The sequence below is a fragment of the Neolamprologus multifasciatus genome, chromosome 7 (assembly GCF_963576455.1).
Source record: "Neolamprologus multifasciatus chromosome 7, fNeoMul1.2, whole genome shotgun sequence".
In the NCBI taxonomy this organism is placed as follows: Eukaryota; Metazoa; Chordata; class Actinopteri; order Cichliformes; family Cichlidae; genus Neolamprologus; species Neolamprologus multifasciatus.
In genome coordinates this window covers 48,968,634-48,986,998 of record NC_140445.1, presented here as the reverse complement: position 1 = coordinate 48,986,998, position 18,365 = coordinate 48,968,634, and the positions used below count along the sequence as shown (strand labels likewise).

General features: G+C 40.3%; 1 protein-coding gene across 1 annotated transcript in view; it reads left to right on the top strand.

Annotated features, from left to right (window-relative positions):
* The first annotated feature begins 12,797 nt into the window (after positions 1 to 12,797).
* Positions 12,798 to 18,365, top strand: part of LOC146515198 (DENN domain-containing protein 2A) — a 32,106-nt gene continuing 26,538 nt past the window's right edge. The window contains exon 1 of the mRNA XM_085165806.1: positions 12,798 to 13,231. The gene's annotated coding sequence lies outside the window, so the exon portion shown is untranslated. The remainder of the gene's footprint in view (positions 13,232 to 18,365) is intronic.

Sequence of the window (18,365 nt, the reverse complement as noted above, 5' to 3'; positions counted from 1 at the left end):
GGGCTCTCACACAGACAAATCACTGCTCATCTGTTTGCAAATGTTCAACAGTCGGCGTTTTCTAAAACAAGAAAATTCTCACACCTTTCTCTCAAAAGAAGAAAATCTAATTTTAGTGATACGATAATGGCAACACACAACAAAAATGAGATTTCAATCGTGGTCATAGCAGACCATATTATGCCACCCATCAACAGATGCTTTGAAAGGCTCTCTGAAGCTCAGTGGAGCATGATCAAAAATGGCACATGCGACTCGTGCGTCCGAGCGGTGCTCGCTGATATGATTTGTGAAATCATTCAGATCGCCTCTAGCAGAATCCTGAAAGTAGCCCTTCCTATTATTCAGGATTGCATGACAAGGGAAGAGCCTTTAGATGCGGGAAAAATAAGCCCGTCCCTCGGAGACTCGATTTCAGCCGCCATCGCCAGCGCTCTTAAAGTCCCAAAACAGCGACACGAGAGCGCTGACGAGCTGACACGGATGGTTGAGGAAGAGATCTCCGAAAAGCTCAACTCATCAATTGAACTCATTACAAAAAGCCCAGATCTCCCGCAAGACCCCGCAGTTTATGTTAGCGGGAAATGTAGTAGTATTGAAAAACTGCACCGCATGGTTTGTCACGCTGCCTCGTGCCTTAAAATGCATGTAGCACGTAAGCTGCGCTGCCGGTGCCTGTCAAGAGGGTCTGATTCCGGTACAGAAAGTATGGATTCAAAGATGCCATTGCAATCAGCAATTGCACAGATTTCTGCGATTCTGTCATCAAGCAGCTCAGATGGAGCGATGACAGAAAAAGATGAGAATGAGGAAAAACTCGAGCTCCCACAAGAATCAGTTCGAACAGAACAAGACAAAATAACATCAACTGCAGAAAGCCAAAGTATCCGAGCTCCAACCCCAGTAGAAGTGGTTGCAGCTGACATCTTAAATGAGATACTTGGGAACATGCATTCAAGCAGTGAAGAGCTCTGTGAGAGATGTAGCTTACCCAAACCTGCCTTTACTGCAGGATTAATTATCAACAAGGTGAGAGACTTCTTCTCCAAATGTTTGCCATCCACCTCACACTCCGGGCTCAAAGCACGCAAACACCGCTTTTCCATGTTTGCGAAAAAACAGTTTGAAAAACTGAAAAAAGAGCTGAGACAAGTAATAAAGACAAACAGGAAATTTGTTGTTTGTCTACAAAACATGTGCAGGTTCCACAAGTATGAAACAGTGTCCTCCGATGAAAGTATGGTTTTCAGTCCCCCTTTCAGTCGAGCCCCTTCCCGAAACACACTTCGCTACATACGTTCTTCTCCAGTTGAATTTGACACCATTAGATCAGACATTGATCAGTGGTTTGACAAGTTAACAAAGAAAGAAGAACACTTCATCATCCATAAAACATTGGAAGACTGTTTTATCTACTTATGACAGATCGACTGTATCAAATCCCCAAGCCTCTAATGGGTAGATCCCTCTCCGACACAGTCATCTCCAGGACTCCACAACCAGCACATGACTCAAAGTGTCCCTTTTCTGCTGAAGTCCTCTATGTCTTCGTAGAAGACGGAGTAGAAAAGTTTTTACAAAAGCTTTTACTCTGGGTGGAGAACGAAGGCAAAGATCAAATGATTGAGGACAAGGTTCCTGTGGCGATGGATGACATTCAGAACTTTATTAAAAGAACAAGGACCCCAACATAGGAAACAAGCACAGATTCAGATGGCAGTGGTAAAGAATCTGTTCCATCACCTCAAACACCAAAATCTGGGAGCATGGCACCAGAAAAAAGTTCTCTGGCACCTGAAAAATCACCTGGAACACCAAAATCTGGGACCATGTCTCCCAAAAAATGCTCTGCCAGTGTTTCAGGCTCTCTCAAAGATTCCTCTTTAAAGTCGGAGATGAGTTCTGTGTCAGGGTCATCTTCTGATGTTGAGAAGAATTCCAGTCAGTTCGTGTTCTTGCTCTTCCTGAGAGTCATCACCAAATCTAAAACTGACACTCAGCACTGGGTTGCCAGGACCGCCGCATCTACTAAAAAAGAACTAGACACGGTACTAAAAGATGAAAGATCTGATACAGCCTGAACTCAGCAGCACAGAGTCCGCCACAAGTCTGACAAATAACAAGGAAAAGTTCATGAAGAAAATAGCCAAATACCTCATCAAGGAGTTTGGCTCCCCAGACAGTGTCTTAAAGGTTGCGATGGCAAATGATTTGTCTTTTGATGAGGCTCTGATAAGGCATATAACAATCAGGCTCCAAATCATCCCCAGTCCTCCAAAACAAGTCCAAAATTTCCAGTTTTTTTTTTCCTACAGTGGGAAAAGTGCTGCGAAAACCCTTTAGGTGATTCATTAAAGCCAGCAATGATTAAAATAACCATTCTGGCTTTTCCCCACTGCCCTGCTTCTTTTAATATCTTGAAGCAGAATCTTAGCACCAAATCAAAAATTTAAAGCATCACCATCAAATTTTATGATCTGCCTCAAATCCAAATTTTAACAACTGTAATTCAGGCCATCTCGTCTCCTTTTTGATTCCCCCACCCCAAACCGGTCACAGCGATGGCCGGCCCTTCTGACCCGGTTACATTGGAAGTTTCCTCCTGGTAATGTCTCCTAGTGCTTGGTCAGAGGGGTGATCATTTGATTGTTGGGGCTCTCTGTAGTACTGTAGGGTTTTGCCCTTACAGTACAAACAGGGAGGAGACTTTGTGATTTGGCGCTTGATTTTTAAAATATCTAATTCGGCGTGAAATAAAAAAAAATCCAAATTGAAAATACATCCCAACTTTGTGTTTTTCCTCTGTTGTCAAATATGTAGAAAGTGTTGCACGTGCGATTTTAGTAAATTTGCATCAATATGAAGCCAACATGTGTCTGTTTGTGCTTATTTTTAATTCTAGATGTAGACCTGCCATCAGAAAATTAGCACCTAGCCCACTTTGAACGATTTCTTTATTTCACATTTTTTATTTCACTTACCTTGTAGAGCCGTGGTTCTCAAACTTTTTTTGCTAGGCCCCGTTTTGGCTACGTCCACATGTACACAGTAACTGTGTGTGTATGTAAGCATGTACAAACTGCAGATAATAAGATTAACAGCAACAGTATTTTGTCTATATCCGCCATTGTAGAAATTAATCTCATGTAAATAATAACGTGGGCGCACAGCGCCATGTAAAAAGAGGCTCACACTTTGACGTTGGGTGACAAAATCTCTGTTTTCCTCGTCCATATGTAAATGCAAAAACTGACTTTTCGAAAATCTCCACCCTGGCAGGAGTTTTTAAAAAAAAAAAATCTCAGTTTTCAGTGATCAAAAATGCCGTTTACGTGTGGACGAAAGGCACAAACGCATAGAAAAATCTGCATTTTCAAAAATACCCGTGTACGTGTGGATGTAGCCTTGTTTTACAAGAACATTTTTGCCCCCGCCCGACGCAAACACATCCTCCAACCACACACACACATATTTTGTTTTCAAACTCCATTGCAGTTTATTTCACACCTCAAACCTTTTGTAAACAACTAAACAAATAAAAGTTAACTACAGTAAATTACAGGTTGCAATAAAATAAATTACTTACTCTTTTAAATAATAGAAAAACCTGTGTAAGAATATTCACCACTGCTTTCAATGTCTCTCTGTGCAAAATGGGTTTAAAAACATAAACAGCTGTGGGACACTGTTTGCCGTGATTTGAACTGCGGGAACAAATTGTGGCAGGGTCAATGTTGTGCCATGGTTAGTATGACTGACAAAGTGTGTTCCCCTTGTGTCGCGAGCATTCGCTGGGCAAGGTTTATTCCGCCTCCTTAGACAATTAGATGTGCTATTAAAACTGTAATCACATTTATAAAAGTAAATGTGATTCCACTAGTGGTGAATCCACATTTCTCAGCACCCTGAGAGCCTGATGAGTTACTTGGCATTTGTATATCAAGTAGTGATGGGATTTCCGGCTCTTTCTTTCGGTTCGGCTCACTAAAAAGAGCCGGCTCTTTCGGCTCCGAACCGGCTCTTCAGGTTGTTTTGTTGCTTTAATTAATTTATTATTAACAATAATATAAAATTATGCACAAAAGGAATTACTAATGTAAAAAAAAAGTGGTTTTATTTATATGTTTATATATAAATATATGCGGTGGCCCCTAGAGACAAAACACATACAAACTCCAAAACACATTTCTAGCATGAACTGAACTTCCAAAACAGAGCTACCTAGATCACTTAAATTACACAATTGAAAGCATGAAAGCATATGTGTATTGTTTGTGTATTTATGCACAAGCATTCATATATAGTCAAATAATTAAAAAAAAAAAAAAAAAGTTCATTTACCTGTTATTACCACACACCAAATCCGGACGTTGGTACTTGCTGGCTTGTGTAGCCACTAGGTAACAAAAGTTCAACACTGCCCCTAGCATCCTGGAGCACTTCTGTTGTCTTTTGTACGTGTTTTGAGTTTTTATGTGCTTCTGAGATTTTATGTGTTTTGGAGTTTGTACGTGCTTCGGAGTTTGTACGTGTTTTTACGTGTTTTGGAGTTTGTACGTGTTTTTGAGTTTGTACGTGTTTTTGAGTTTGTACGTGCTTCAGGGTTCGTACGTGATTTGAAGTTTGTATGTGCTTTGTCTGTAGGGGCCACCGTAAATATACTTTTATTTATTCACTCCACATAAAATGTAATAAATAAATCATATAATACAAAAAGCAACTATTCACATTTCAACTTTTAACTATTTAAATTTTCAGCTTTTTCCTTTGATAAATTTAAAGTGAAACAACATAAAACTCTGCAAACCACAACACAATTAAATATAAATTATGTGAAAACAAAAAGAACATGCATATTCTCTGTCATATGGACCTGCATGACTAACTTTCTGAATCCTTTATCATCTGCAACTGAAAATAGTTGTGGATGATTACTATACCTTTCTAATATGACTTGTTGCCCCGGCTCTCTTTCTCTCTCTCTCCCTCCTGCTCTGTTCCTGTGCTACTGAGTGTAACTACCGCCCCTCCCCCCCTTCCCAGCGTAAAGCACAATGTATGGAAGCAGGAAAAAAGTGCGAGAGAGAGGGTGAGAGAAAGGAAAAAACAAACAAACAAACAAAAAAAACCATGGCTCGCGATAAGGAGCCTGCTCGGTCGTTCACGTCAAAGAACCGGTTCTAAGAGCCATTTCGTTTGCAACCGACCCATCACTAATATCAAGGAACATGGTATAAACTTTCACTGGAAGTCAGTCACTGGTGTCAAGCCAGCCCCCACCTTTTCTTTTGCATTACTTGTGCATATAAGTATACACAAAGAGGCACCTGTCAGGCAGGCCACACAGTATGTGAGACTGGGCAGAGCTCGGTCTGATGTGATGATGTGCAGTCCAGGACAATCTGTTAGATCACAGAAAAAAAAACAACCACGTTTCAGCGGTTACGCTGTAAAAAAAAAAAAAAAAAAAAATCAGTAAAATGCATTACAGTCTACTATATAAATGTGAAGGAATTTTCCATATTAGTCATTTAAAGATATTTTTCTATATTTATCAACTACTGCAATACATTGTGGGAAAAAGAACCTTAAAAGGAGGGAAAAGTCAGAGCGAGTGCAGCCATTACACTTCTTTCAGACTTCATCTGTCATTTGTTAACTGGTTTTTGCTGTCTCCAGATAAGTCAGGAATATTTTGCTGCCTCGTTTTAAAAATAACGGTTATTTAGTTTTAAGCTTTCCATTTTTTTTATGTTAAAATCATTTTTGCTATGATACCACCAGTTTTTCCCTCCAGTGGCCAGACCAGTTTTCATAGATACAGCTGTGACTGCTAGCTAGCTAATTAGCGAAAGTAAGCAATGTAGATAACAGGGAAAAGTGAAAACTTCATGGTTCTACTAATGTATAGAGAGAAACAAATTATTGGAGGACTTTAATAAGTACTATAATAATACCTATGTTCACTTTAAAGGGTTTCAGGCAAAGTTACACTGCCCTAGTTTAAACCTCAGCCCTTTCTGGCTGATGCTAACAAATGCTAATGTTAGCCTCCGATTTGGGCTGCTAAAGTAAAGACTTTTAGCTAGCTGACCAGGATAAATAATTTGGTGGTGAACAGACTACCGTGATAATATTATTTAAGTTTAGTTTCACCTCAGCACATGTATCATTATGCCCATGTTGCTGCAATTTTGTAGAAATGTTTAGTTAATATTTGCAGACACATTTTCCTTGTAACTAGGTTTTTACTCCAACATTTATTAAAAAATGTAATTTATGAAATGCTGAGCAGCATTTCTAGTATGTGGAATATTTTTGTCACCCCGTTATGCTAATGTGATTAAAAATAATAATAATTATGACTAAATAAATAGATCATCAGAATTAGAATCAGAAAAACTTTATTAATCCCGAAGTAAATTAATAAAGTTTCCTTTGGAACGAAAATACACAACATGAGGTGAGAGGAGGATAAAAAGAACTCCACCCAGAGCTCAGGGAACGGAAAAGTGAAAACTTCATGGTTCTACTAATGTATAGAGAGAAATAAATTATTTTAGGACTCTAATAAGTACTATAACTAGAAAATGCATTTTGTGAAAATTATGTGAATGCTGATAGCTGAATGTTTTGACCTGAAATGTAATAATTGCTGAATGTTAAGTCAAAAATTTTGAATGAGCTGGAAAATACAGAATTTTCACCTGAAAACAAAAGTGCAGAACTGTTGAAAGCTGACACAGAAGAAGTTTAAAAATAGCTGAACGTGTTTAAAATGGAGATGAGAAAAATCTGAGTAATGACAAAAGAAATTTTAGATTCAGAAAACATCTGATTGAATATTAAAAGTTCATATTCTTTGAATCACTGAATGACTCAAATGTGATCCCTCTACTTGGATCCACACAGTTCAAAAAGTTTACATCTCCTAGCTTTGAAACACACGCTGCTGTAAAGAGAACAACAATGGCTAAGTTTTTAGGGTAAAATGATGGCTAGAGTAGAGCAAACACTGTGCACACAGCAGCAGTTGAAACAAATGTTTTTAAGATGAATCTTGGGAGAGTGGCAGGCAGCTCATAGACCCTGTACACGAGAAAATGCTAACTTCCTGTTCTAAGAATGGATGTAGAGTTGTACATTTCCAGTAGCTTTATTTTACGGTCAATTGCTACTGCGAAGATTGACTCCAAAATCATGTCCAAAACACAAAAACGGAAAGATCACATTAAGTTACAAAGAGCAGAAGGTGGGAACACTCACCATTACTGTGTCATAAAAAAAATCAAATGATCAATTTTGACGTTTGAAGAGTGTAGATCGATTGGATGTCTACATCACTTAACACAAACAGAACTGCATTACAAAATCAGAAGACACATCGTCCACATTCAGAAGCACATCTCTGTATAGTGACAGTTCTTATGATTTAAACATGCAAATGTTCAGTATTCAGACTAAAGGTGAACAATAGTCAGATGTTTCCCCCGTTATGTCGATATCAGCCAGTCAAGTACACACCTACACAGCATATCAACAAACCGGTGAGAAAAAAACACAGAAAAAAATTAATGAATGATTGCTGGTAATGGTCTCTATATATGTATGGCGTTATTTTTGTGCCACTATTCTGAGCGCACGTAAAAAAAAGTTTGCAGGTGCAAGTGTTGTAATTCGAGGAGAAATTTATTTTGAGCGAAGAAAAGCTGAATTTGAGTGAACAAAATTCATTCCTGCGTGCAAAAAATGTATTTCAGTGTTTGCTATTATCCACACACACAGACAATAGCAGCCCCTCTTGCTCAGTTTTTGCATTTGCGCTCGCTCGAAATGTGTTGCTTGCGCTCTCAACATTTCTGCCCGTGCGCGCTCAAATCTTTCTCTACACCGTTATATTTGTGCCACAAAACCAGCCAATCACAGACTTGGATGCAAAAAATCTGATTGGCTGTTCTGGTCTCCAATCAGCTCGAAATGACGAAATGCAATGTCCCAGAATCCATTTCGTCCAAAACTCCGCAGTGGCGGAGGAACACAGAGTGGCGGATTTGGAAATATTACTCTTTCTGGGTCACAAAATAAACTTTTAAGATTTTTTCATGTGAGAATGGTGCTGTGTAAACTTCTAATATCTGCTTGATTCATTAAGACATCACATATTTGCATAAGTGCTCTAACGTTTTCAGAGATGCCTGTTAGCCTCCGAGCACTCTCTCCTGTACAGTACAAAATCGCTACATCGATCGCTAGCAGTGTGACTCTGAAGTGCTGTACTGTATGTTTGTACGTTTTTTCCCCAACAAATGCAACAATGTCGACAAAACGTTTTGCACCGTCAAAGGCACCTGTGGTAGGACCAAAAAGGCAGAGGAAGATAACCATTGCACAAAAAATTGGACTTGATTCATTAATGTTGAATTCTCTGGCAGCTGCTCTATTCCCATGTTCTGTGCCTGAAAACAAGGTTTGATCTTTGGTTTCATTTTATAATACTGGACTTATTTTTCTACAAAGGTTTGAACTTTGAGAGTGTTTAAACAAGAGAGAAAAGTGTGAAAATGTTCGTGCGAGTCTGAGAAAAGTGTATCAAGTGTGTAGTGAGGGGTTTTACAGGCTTAAAACATCTAAAATAATTGTAAAAAATAGTGTGCTCAGAATAGTGGCACAATAATTAGTGTGGATGCTTAATCAGCATCCACACTAATTATTGAAGGTCTGTGTAAAGACGTCAATTGATCCATAGATGGAGACATATCACACACGATTCTGGGAGCCTGTTCAGTCTGTTTTTCCTGCTCTTATCTTACAAGAAGGATGCAAGCGAGAAAAAACGGAAGTACAAGGGTCAGAGAGGTGATCTAATTAATGCAATTGAAATACTAGAACACCGTAAATGTAAATGTAAAAATAATGTAAATTTAATGGAATCAGGTTAAAAGAAATGTGCTTGGTTGATATACGTTCAGTTTACGCCAAACATGTTGTCATTGATGATTATTACTTTGAATAAATAAACCGTTGACTTTATATGTTTCAGGTGAAGTTTACTCAAGATTTTTGTATAATGAAGAAACTTTTTTGTGTGGTGTCATTAAAAATGGGCCAGCTGCTCATTCATAATGCTGTAAAATAAGTCTTGTTTTATAACCAAGTATTCCTTAAGAAAACAGGGGTTACTGCAGGACTTGAGGCGACTATTGCTGTGATTCAAAATAGAAGTAAGGTGACAGGTTACAGGAGTAAGAAAGAGGAAGAGAGAATAAGTTATGAAACCATAAACAGTTTTGTTATGTTTGTTTTACTCTTTATGGGGAAGTTGAGAAGTCTTATTCGAAAGTAGCAACTCTCTGTATGACTGTAAACGATAGCTTTCTCTGAAAAGCTTTGACATTTATTTTCTTGATTTATTGATAATTACAAAATAAAAAAAACGTTCACAAAAACAAGTGCGGTGTGACAAAGAATTGTATGTTTATTGGAAGTGCCAGGATATTCCTGAACAAATTTCCTTAGAGAGTGCTCAGGCGTTTCTTTATTATTTTTCCGTAATCATGGATAGCAAGTAAATCAGCTTCCAGGATAACAGGCTAAGGGAAAGGGCAGCACAGGGAACAAAACACACTTTGGGTGTGATTTTAGTGCCACTTCCTTTGCTAAAAACAGAGGTCTTGCAAATAGCCTACTATGCACCATCAAATACTGAGAACTTGTTTGAGTTGTGTTCATAGTTATAATGTGGCTCCCCTGGACAGTGGGCTCAGTACACTCTCAGGATCCCAGCTGTAGGCTTGATAGAGGACTCAGCAACACAATAAGGTGGGATAAACGCCAAACAGATGTTGCTAGCCTGCACCTTCCACCCTATTACCCCCACAGCTATTGAAGGACAAGCTAGGCTTTTTAGATCTCTCTTGCATTTCAAAGGGGAGGTCAGGTTTTAGGCTCAGAGATCAGCAAGATAGTTGTTTTGCTGAAGTAATGCTGTTTGAAACTTTGTGAAGGCACACCCAGGCCTGATTAGTGTCAGACCTGTTCAATCAAAAAAATACTTAAATAGAACCTGTGTGACAAAGTGAAGTAGGCTAAAAGATCTCAAATAGCTGCAAATCAGACGAGACGAGCAAAAGAAACAGCTGACAAACAAATTCAATTCAGTTCAATTCAGTTTTATTTATATAGCACCAAATCACAACAACAGTCGCCTTAAGGCGCTTTATATTGTAAGGTAGACCCTACAATAATACATAAAGAGAAAACCCAACAATCAAATGAACCTCTATGAGCCAGCACTCTGGCGACAGTAGGAATGAAAAACTCCCTTTTAACAGGAAGAAACCTCCGGCAGAACCAGGCTCAGGGAGGGGCGGGGCCATCTGCTGCGACCGGTTGGGGTGAGAGAAGGAAGACAGGATAGAAGACATGCTGTGAAAGAGAGACAGGGATTAATAACAAGTATGATTCAATGCAGAGAGGTCTATTAACACATAGTGAGTGAAAAAGGTCATGCATCATGGGAGTCCTCCAGCATAACTAAGGGAGGATTCAGGGTCACCTGACCCAGCCCTAATTATATGCTTTAGCAAAAAGGAAAGTTTTAAGCCTAACCTTAAAAGTACAGATATTGTCTCTCGAATCCAAACTGGAAGCTGGTTCCATAGAAGAGGGGCCTGAAAACTGAAGGCTCTCCCTCCCATTCTACTTTTAAATACTTTTAAATAGGAACAACAAGTAAGCCTGCAGTGTGAGAGCGAAGTGCTCTAATAGGGTGATATGGTACTACAAGGTCATTAAGATAAGATGGGGCATGATTATTTAAGACCAATGAAGGGAAGCCAATACAGGAGTACAGCCAATACAAATAAAGTAATTGACATCTATCAGCCTTGGTTACAGAGCCATGTATAAGGCTTTGGAACTCTAGTGAAGAATCACAGTGAGAGCCATTATCCACTAACAAAGAAAACTTCAAAGGAGTGGCCAGCCTACCAAAATTACTCCAAGAGTGCGTCAACAACTCATCGGAGAGGTCACAAATGAACCCGGAACAACATCTAAAGAACATCTAAAGAAATCCCATGGGAGGGTTTCGAGGAGAAAAGAACTTTTTGGAAGGTTTGAGTCTGGTGTAAAACTAATACAGCATTTCATAAAAAGAACATCATACCAACAATCAAACATGATGGTGGTAGTGTGATGGTCTGGGGCTGCTTTGCTGCTTCGGGACCTGGACGATTTGCTGTAATTGATGGAACTATGAATTCTGCTGTCTACCAGGAAATAATGAAATATAATATCGAGCCATCAGTTTGTGCAGCAGGACAATGACCTGAAATACACTGGCAAGTCCACCTCTGAATGGTTAGAGTGGCCCTGTCAAAGTCCAGACTTAAATCTGGCTGAGATCCTTTGGTCTTTTGACCTTAAACAGACTATTCATGCTCGGAAACCCCCCGGGGTGACTGAATTAAAATAACTCTGCAAGGAAGAGTGGACCAATGAGCCAGTGTTATGAAAGACTCCTTATCTTCTGGTTATCACAAACACTTGATTGAAGTTTGCGCCAAGAGTGGCACAACCAGTTACAAGGTTTGGATAACTTTTCCCCCCTCTAAATAAAATAAACGCTCAAAAAACTACATTTTGCATTTACTCTGGTTATTTTTGTGTAATTAATTATTTTTTGATGAAATCTGTAAGTGAGACAAATAAGCAAAAAAAGAAAAAAAAACTCAGAAGGGGGCAAATACTTTTTAACAGCAGTGTATGTGTGTTATTAGTTATCTATGGTGTAAAAAACTACCACAGAGTACACACTCTGAAACATGAATCACCCAGAGTCAACACATGACTGTTGTACAACTTTACATTAAATATGTTTTCATATTTTGGCGCTTTGACATTCTTGTTTACAGAAACGGTCACACCAATAAAGCATATTTCAAGTTTAATAGACCCATTAAGCAAAAAAAATAAATAAATGCAACTAATGCTTGATTAAAGTATAAAACACCTGCAGGCGCTCACAGAGCAGTGCTGCTGTTAGGTAATATTTTTCAATCTAAGATGTGGCTTTAGTGAATGTCTTACATCAACATGTCTTGGGCCTCTGTAACATCTATTTCACTGCATGTTCATGTGTGGTTTTTGACAGGTTTGGAAGAATTTATGTCTTTGAGCTTCCAATAATGCACTTACTAAAGGGAGAGTGTGTGTGGGTTTGAACAAGTTAATATTCTGGTCTTGTTTTCTGCTTTCTCCACAGGATCATTGAGTTACCCTGCTGCCTTGGCCTTAAGATGAGGAGCTGAATTCCTCAGTCTGTATTTCCTAACACGGGATAGGTCAGTAATCAGCTCAAACCATTTTTCTCTCTGAAATCTTACCACACAGACACACACACTGAGCATTTGGAGCACGTAACTTCCTGTGGTTGTTGTTGCCACTGCTTTTTGGTCACATGTTAAGTCTTTGAGAAGATAAAACTGATTAATTGGCTCCCGGAGTTGGATTTTTATTTATGTATTCACTTGCGCTCAGCTTTGGCCCTTCCTGCGCCATTCTTCCAGTTTTTTCCCCCTCCACTCGGTTTCCCTAGCAACCAGGGCTCCAATCGCCCGGCCAGCTGCAGATTAGTTCAGCAGTGGGGGGTTTAGGTGGGTGGGAGGAGTTGTGTGTGTGTGTGTGTGTGTGTGGGGGGGGGGGGGGGGGGGTGATGATGGAAAATGAAGAAGGAGGAGAGTGAGCGAGAGGAGGAAGGAAGAAGGGGAGGGGGTGGCTCGAGGGAAGGAGGGGTGGGAAAAGTTTGAGAAGGGGCGAGAGAGAGAGAGCGAGTCAGTGTCACTGAGAGATAGGGAGTCTCTGAGTGTGCGTTTAAGAGCTAGAGCGCATAAGGAGCCGTAAAGGTTTTAGTTCGCAGGCAGAAGACTGAAGAACAGAGGAGGAGGAGGCATGTCCCCGACTTTGTGACTTTTTCAGAGTATTTTTTGTACCCTGCACCCAGTGTCTTTTTTCTGTGTGTATACGTGGGAGGTACTGACAAGGGCAATGCAAAGTGAGAGGCAGGGGTAAGGCTGCTCAAACTTCAGGAATAGAGAGAGAGAGGAAGAAACGCAAACTACTCTGATGCAAAGGAAGCATGCAAGTGGAGGCTGTCTTCTGCGGGGTCAGGATTCGCAAAATGAGAAACTGCCCCAGGAGCACTTCACCAGGGCTCACCCAGCTCAGAAAGGTAAGATTTCATTTCTCACATGTTTCTATAAATTATTGTTTTTACTGAACTAAGTGAAAACTTTTTTCCTGGGAAGCTACTGCTGCTTTTGGTTTTGTTTTGTTTTTTTTATTTATTTTTAATTAGTATTGGCAAAGGATTTAAAGCAATCTTTGTGCGTTTACAAGTCGTCCTCACACATAATGCTTGTTTGTATAAAGAAAGCGCGTCCATGTTTCTTCAATGCAATATGTACGACAGAAGTTAGGGTATGGTTTCCTCTGAATTTTTATGAGTCACCGGTTATCTCGGACTGCTTTGGCTGCAGTTAAGGTATCCTGAGTGCTGCTCAAGTAGTCAGTCAAAAAACATCTGAATCAAGTCCACGGATCTCAGCTCTCTGGACCTCTGTGAGCTGTTTGTGCACATGCGTGCTCAACGGTTGTCAGCTCTCAGCGTTTATTAAATGAAAACAGCGTGTGGGTAGATGGTCTGGTGACAATTTGGATAATGGTCAAAGTGTGTGCTGCATTCCAAACTTGGCTTGTTAAGGGAGAGAGAGAGACAGAAAAGAGGGGATAAGTGAGATGAGCATTCTTCGCGGTGAACAAAGGCACCTCTTCATGCATTGCTTGTATTGTTGTGAGGGGGCAAGCTGGGGTGGAACCCTCAGGTAGTTCCAGAAAAATGTCAGCTTACCAATATCGGGAAATGATCTGTATGCACGAGTATGCGTTAGTGAGAGTTTGGAGCTTGGATAAAATGTCATTACACTTGAGGGCCTGCAGTTCATATGTTATAATATACTGTATGTGCTGTAGTGATTAAACAGAGGTCCACAACAGTACTTTTCTTCTTTTCAGATTTTCCTGTTTAGCAACCTTTTGTCTTTGGACTCTGGTTCACAGGACAGTGTGGATTTTGTAGATATCCACATCAATAGCTATTAACTATCTCTTTAAATATATAGACAAGTTGCACAGTAACCACGGAGAAACAGAAACCAACCAGAAGGAATCTTTTTTTAAAAAAAGAATGAATGAAAATATAGTGCATCACAATGTTGGCTATGCTGCAAAGTGAATATGTGGCATGGCTGTAAAATTACAAGAGTATTTAATACTACAAAATCACCACCTACATATAAAGAGGTCACCGTGGTGAATTATTGTTAAACTATAACTTACTGTAATATGTTGATATGTCCCAGGAGATAATAAAAAAAGCACCATGATGTTAAATTCACTGTAAACAAACACAGTCTTGTTTATCTTCCTTCTCAGAATGTGGCCTAAAGGCTGAGCAAAATTCTTGAATGCATTTCCTACCTCTTAAAACAACATTACAACATTTTATTTGTTTGGAAATATTCCGAAACTTGCTGGAGAAACTTCATCTTTCCATCATTGTTGTACTGATGATATGTGGTATTGCCAAGAAAGCGGAACGCCAGCCGTAACATCTCCTCTCCGTTTCCTTCAGCAAATATGGTTGCTTTTTGTGTTGAAAGCCAGTTGAAGTAGAAATGCCCATATAAGGCGGTTATATTTGTCTGTCCTTTGCACCTATGTAGTCTAAAGATGCAGCTACCAACCATACGTGGTAGCATTAGCTCATAACTTTGCGCTCCACCTTGTTATCCAAACGTGAATACTTCTGTCTCATAAAAACAATGCATTCTATGGCGTGCACACGCAGGATGAAAAACACTGCTCTACTATGCCACTAGTGGTCAACGAGACAATAATAAGTTTGATACTTTCTGTTTCAAAGCAGATTGTAAAACAGAAGGATCGTCTGCCATGTCCTGTAAGCAAAGGATGGCTATCAGTCAGCCAATATAATCCATCCCAGTGGATTCCTCAAGTCTCCTCGAGTATTTCAGTCTGTTGGGTGATCATTAAACCCAAGAACAAAATCCTTGGAACATGCAGCACTGGGATATTTAGATTTCTGACTGAGGCACAGCCAAACTTTTTTTTTCTGTACTTTAGGTTCACTTAAATGGGTAAGGCTGGGACGTTTATGGAATTGAGAATGGCTGACTCCCCCAGCGTTGCAGAGAGAAGGTTTATAGAGCTGGAGATAAAGACACAGGGACCATCTGTCTGCTAGTCAGCAAACTTATAATAAGTGAGCTGCAGTCTTTTCCTGTGAACACATTGTGTCTGTCTCTGTGTTTGTGTCTGGTAGTAGTGTTACTATCATACACACACTGGCCTGGCAGATTGGATATTTGCATTCTGAGTTAAGATCGGAGGCTAATTGCCTTCATGGCTGCGGTGTAAGACAATATGCACTGTAGAGGAAAAGTCAGCACTTGTGACTTTGCATTCATCACACAGGATATCTACCCTCCCTATTTTTCAGTCATGCCCCTCCTCTGTTACTCATTTTTGCTCTCAGCCATTTGCTCCACTTTTCCCTGTTTGACTTTTCACACCAAAATCCCAACACACTCATATCCATGGTATTTTCACTCAGCGTCCATCTATGTGTTCCCTCATGATAAACACACTTAGACACATCAACACATGCAAAGCACAAGGGCTTAAATCTACTCAGAGAATGTTTCATCAGCATGTATTCATTGTGAGTGTGTGTGTGTGTTGGGGGGGTGGGGGTGGGGGGGTCCTGAATTCTGAAACACCAGATGTTTAGTATTGTGACAAATTGGTCATCTTTCATGAGTGCACTGGCTTGTTTTTTTGTTTTGTTTTTTTACTTGGATGCATACCGAAGTGGAGAAATCAGTCTTGATTCATTGGAATGACTCACTAGAGTACGAGTTCATCCAGGAAAGCAGCGTTTAGCTCCGTGCTGACGCAAAGGTCTCTATTTTGCAAGAAAGTTAACTGTTACCAACCTGTTTTTACGCGGACCCACACTTTTCATGGATTTGTTTTGCAAATGTATCAGATAGCTGTGCACACATGAAGCCCGTGCACATATCTGTGTACTGCAGTTTCACTGTATTGTGTGCATATTTTTGCAGTGTTTCTATGTGTGTCTGTGTGTGTGTGTGTGTGTGTGTGTGTGTATGTGACATCTGTCTCCTCTATTGTTTTCAACTCCAAAAAGTGACAGCAGGCCTTTAGGAGGTTACGGCCCATCCACCCCTCCTCTTATAGGCGCTCTGCTCTTGACAGGCGCTCCGCAGGGTGGCGTGCAACTTAAAGACCCCCCCAGGCCAATCTCCTACAACCGCCGTTGTTACCACAGTGACATACCCTGAAAGAACAAGCGATGGTCAAAGAATTCCTCTGGTTTCCAAGTTGTGGTGGCAGTGGGCATTTCTCTGTGATGTTGTTAGATGGCCATGGGTTTAATCATAGTAAAAAAAAACAACAACCTTTGATACCTCCTCTCTCTCTCTCTCTCTCTCTCTCTCACACACACACACACACACACACACGGATGCAAGAATAATTCGTACCATCTTAGAGACCTGGAATCCTGTTTCAACTCACATAAATGCATATATTTATGCACGGATAATGCATACCATCACACTGGATACTGGAGTCATTTATCCAGTTGGCAGCTGGCCATATAGCTTTCAAGTTCACCCGTAACCTTGACACAAACACACACAAATACACACAGAGAAATTTGGGTGCCCCCCCCCCCCCCCCCAGCCTCTCGCATGCAAGCTGTCGCTCTGTCTGGCATCTTCTCTCTCCTTCAGTGTCTGACTTATATTAAAAAGAGCTCTGACCACAGCCAGAGGGAAAATGATTGCTGTGACACTAATTGGAACGTTTAACAGGACATGGCAGGCCGAATTTCTGTCCTGCTGCACTGTTTACATAGACAGCGGTGCAGAATGTGAATCTCTAGTAGAGAGATGGGCATAGACAGAGGCAGCTGCAGCTGGATGGCAGGTTGTTAGATGTGGCCTTGGAAAATCATCACGGGAAAACCAGTGCTGACAACCACCATCCAAAGCCAAAGTGCCAGCCCCGTGTGGCTTTGTAGCCTGTGCCCGTTGGCGGCGTGTGGCATAAACCCGAACACACACATGCACGCAGACAGATTCAAACAAAGACATGGAAATACAGGCGAGAACGTTTACAGCCTCACTGGTACAAAACCTTTCCATGCACATCTACAAACACTGTGTTTAAGAAGAAACATGCATTTACTCTTTGCTTAACATCCCCAACTTGGTGGGGGTAAAAAAACATACTTGTAGGTGGAGAAGGCTGCAGTCTGGAGAGGAATGTGTCCATCTGGGTTCAAAGTGTAATTATAATGTGGCTGTACACCTCATTGATTTGGGCTCAGGTTGCCTTGTTATGATGGGCATTCCAAGCAAAGTGGGAAAAGGTTAGTGCACAGTTTGAATCTCTTCTCTTCTCTTCTCTTCTCTTCTCTTCTCTTCTCTTCTCTTCTCTTCTCTTCTCTTCTCTTCTCTTCTCTTCTCTTCTCTTCTCTTCTCTTCTCTTCTCTAAATTTACAGGTTGTTTACCTGTGAATTTAGGGATCTACTCTAAAATGACAATTAAAACAATACTTTATCTGGACCTGGAGCTGGAGATTTCATCAAAGTGTAACAACATAATGAATAGATGCCCCAGACAATCTGCAGACACAGAGCAGCTTTGATCATACCAAATCACATCTAAGCACTGTCTTGTTAGATGGAGAGAAAGTAGTAGTTGTCTCTTTGTCTGTCTCCAGCTTAATTATGGTTTTCATAATGTAATTTTTGTATTTTATTGCAATACAGTTCAAAGCTTTATTGGCTGGTTTGCTGTTCTTTATAAACATCTAGTTTAGCAATATTTAACTAAAGAAACAATACATTTTTGCACAAGTTTCTTCTTTGTAAGTTTCTCAGTGACTCTGGTATCTTACAGAAATGATAAATCAGTTAGATGAACTGACAAAATGAAACACCTTTCTTCTTGAAGACACGAAAGCGGAAATGCACGTCTTTACATCAGTTTACTTTGGCTTGCTCCGCTGGTGCTAAACTCTCTTCATCCACCGGCACTCTCGGCCCAGGCTCGCAGTTGTCGGTCAAGGGGTGTGTGGAGGTCAAAAACGTCAGCTCTGACTCTGGAGTTTGCACTCCGGAAGAGCACTTTCCCAAGCTCTCGCCTTTTTCAGCTCCCCCAGGGATTGGCGGCGAATTACAAAAATCTGTTTC